At 35.1% G+C, this 3,329-nt stretch overlaps 1 long non-coding RNA gene across 1 annotated transcript in view; it reads right to left on the reverse strand.

The window, feature by feature from the left end:
• Nucleotides 1–1,455: 1,455 nt before the first annotated feature.
• LOC111089207 overlaps nt 1,456–3,329 on the reverse strand; it is an 8,835-nt gene continuing 6,961 nt past the window's right edge. Inside the window, exon 3 of the long non-coding RNA XR_002613514.1 lies at nt 1,456–1,552. This is a non-coding gene — a long non-coding RNA (uncharacterized LOC111089207). The remainder of the gene's footprint in view (nt 1,553–3,329) is intronic.

Genomic DNA, 3,329 nt, shown 5'->3' on the forward strand with positions numbered 1-3,329 from the left:
AGTAAAGAGTAGGGAATCAGTGTAGAATTGTTATCAGTCTTAAGAATTTATTAACGTAAAATAGTGTTTACATTATACTTTTGTTTTTAAATAATATAAAGTTTTGTTTTTATTTTAAATGGGGGAGACATGCATTCTCATCAACTAATCAGAACTTATATATTTCTGTGAAGCTTTGTACATCCAGTTAAGTATCGTGTTTTGTTTACGATGTTTCCCAAAATCAAAACAGGAACAATAAAACAAATCCGAAAGACAGACAGGAAAGAAAAAGGTTTACAGTCTACACTTAGGAAGGGGGGTGACTCATTAAGGATTTCCTTTGTGTTTAATTATTTACATTAAAATGTCATGTCATCAGCCAGTATTTGATATAATATTTATTAATATTTTTCCTTCTAACATACGAAGACAAACTTTTAGCATTCCATTACAGCATCGTTTCTAGTCGTGTACGGCTTGTTCCTCACTCCAATAGCTGACACATTAAAAACGTATTTGCAAGCTTAAAAACAACGTATTTTTTTAAGAACATTTACCAATTCTGGAAAACACGTTGAACTTGAAACATGAAAAAACTAATTCATTTATTTTGTTGGAAGCCCAAAATGCTGTTATTGTTATATCTGAAATATAAACTGCGTATTTTAACAGTGATATGTGTGTTATGATGGAAATAATTGTAATTTCCATTTTAACACGTCCCTCAGGAGCCAAGGGGTATCTTTACACTACAGTTTGTTGAATATTAAAAGTAAGCTCAATCTGGAAACTCCCAAAAGAGGATGGTTGTGGACGTATGTTTTCGAGACAAGTTTTCGTTTGTTAATTGATAAATGTTTAAGTGAAATACAACATCCTCAAGTCTCCATACTAGCTAGCACTAAGGTCTATATCAAGTATATATCAATAAAGCCACATTCTCAGCATTATTAATTAAGCAACTGCCAACCTTTTATGCTTCTGCTATTGCCTTTTTATGTTTAGCTTTCGACTGAGGTACGAAAGATTTCACCTGCGATTCGGAAGGGAAGGTCGAAGCATCACGATAGTCAGCAGTAGGATGAGCAGACAGGAACACTTTGAAAGCGGCTGTAGGCATAACATTGTACTCGGCTTGCTACACAATATCTACCAAGGTGGTTCTAAACGGTTCCTGAATACCTCTGCATGTCATTTGGAGACTTCCATGCTTCTTGTGCTTGGCCGTTAAGCACGTGATTGCGCTGACGGATTTCAGTCACCTTACCACTTCAAATCACTTTTCGCAGTCCCAACGCTAAAATAGTGCGGGAAATGCCTTCTTTTTAGCCAATAAAAATGCCCACAAATTTCAGTTTAAATTAAGAAAAACCGGATTGGGTTGTTGTTTTTTTCTACAAAAAAATGTCCCCCACCGGCTCGTGAAGGGCCTGTTAATAATATAAAAAAAACAACACACATAAACGTAATTACATAAAGTATTTATTAGACGTTTCAAATCTTCAGAATTCCATCTTCAGTGAGCTAGAGGTACAAGACAATGGTAATTACTCCAAAAACATGATATGATCTGGAATAAATAATAGAAAAAATATTAAATGCTAAACAAATTCCATTTCTAATGATGAGTTACTTATAATGTTTGTTAATTTATTAGAGTTTCCACTACTTTAGATCTTTAATTAACTTAGTAGTTTTTCTACTATAATTAGTTTATAAAAAAAATCTATAACGGTTTTTTTTCTTATACTGAAGATGGTACTGTTTTTACTACTTATATTAATTTGAAATTAACTTGGCAAGTTTCTGATTGGTGAATGTTTAAACGTATTTAAAATTGAAATATGATATTTAATTTTCTTCTATTTAAACGTTTTACTTCAAAAAACATTTGGGGGGGGATGAGAAACTAACAAGTTAAACATTTTCTATTATCTACGGACTTACAACTCTAGAAACCGGGTTTCGATACCAGTGGTGGGCATAGCACAGATAGCCCATTGTGTAGCTTTGTGCTTAACTTTAAACAAACAAACAAACAAACTCTCGAAGTTTCAAACAATTTTATGTTACATTATTGTTATTACTGGAGGCTCCCCCTAACAGCCAGTAAGTCGATTTCATTAAGGACCCATCTGGTTCAAAACCAATCTTAGACTATTTTTAAAAACACTAAAACATGTGTTCAGGTTATATACTACATGATATAATACTGAAGATCGTGGTATATTTAGCTCCAAACAAGCTAGAAAAGACACCGGGGGGCAGATGGTTTCACCCAGGGGAGGATGGAGTATCACTTTGTTCGCATAACTGTTTTTTTGTTGTTGTTTTTTTTTTAGTATTTTTAGGAAATTGGTAAGTTATTTTCGTGGGATGAAAAGCTACCAGTTAAATATATATACTCCTGTATGGATTAAAATGTTTGTTTGTTTTGAATTTATGCACAAAGCTACACAATGGGCTATTAGTGCTCTGCCCAACACGGGTATCGAAACCCGGTTTCTAGCGTTGTAAGTCCGCAGACATACCGCTGTGCCACTGGGGGGGGGCAATTAAAATGATAAATCGATTTGGTAAAATATTTAGCCCTCCAGTGGCACAGCGGTATGTCTGCGGACTTACAATGCTAGAAACCGGGTTTCGATACCCGTGTTGGGCAGAGCACTGATAGCCCATTGTGCAGTTTTGTGTTTAACTTCAAACAAACTAAAATTTGTTCAATCTAGAGTTTTAAAACTGATGACTTCAAATTATCATTTCGTTCGGTATGTTTAGCTTTATCCTTGATAATACAAATTTTGTAACCGTACATGTTGTATACGTGTACCATACGGTTCTCAGTAGATGTATTCTGATGAAGTTAGCTACTGCAACAAGATGCCGCTGATGTTCAGTCTCTTTTTGTGTTTGTTAGCTCAATCAAATGTTAATTGAAATAAGTAGATATTTTGAAAAATAATGAAGAAAATTTTCCATGCTTATAGCTAAATATTTTTTTCCGAATGGTTTTGTGTTGGTTATTTGAGAGCAAAACTACATTAGGACATCTGCTGTGTCCGCCGCGGGGAATCGAACCCCGGATTTTAGCATTGTAAATACCTAGATTTACCGCTGTCCCATCGTAGGACTTTTCTGGGTGTAATGGATAGCAAACTGCATTATGAAAAAAAAATACCTTGTTTTGGTGTTCATCGTATTTAGCTTCAAATACTCTAGGGCAGAGAATCCCAACCTTTTTGTTCCTATGTACCCCCTGGGCATTCTCTCTCAAAGCACTAATGGAGGGAGGAGAGCTTGCCCAGTTGGCTGATCCCTAGTTTATCAGCTGATTTGTAACGAGGGTG

Source organism: Limulus polyphemus, unplaced genomic scaffold (assembly GCF_000517525.1).
Source record: "Limulus polyphemus unplaced genomic scaffold, Limulus_polyphemus-2.1.2 Scaffold5553, whole genome shotgun sequence".
Taxonomy (NCBI): domain Eukaryota; kingdom Metazoa; phylum Arthropoda; class Merostomata; order Xiphosura; family Limulidae; genus Limulus; species Limulus polyphemus.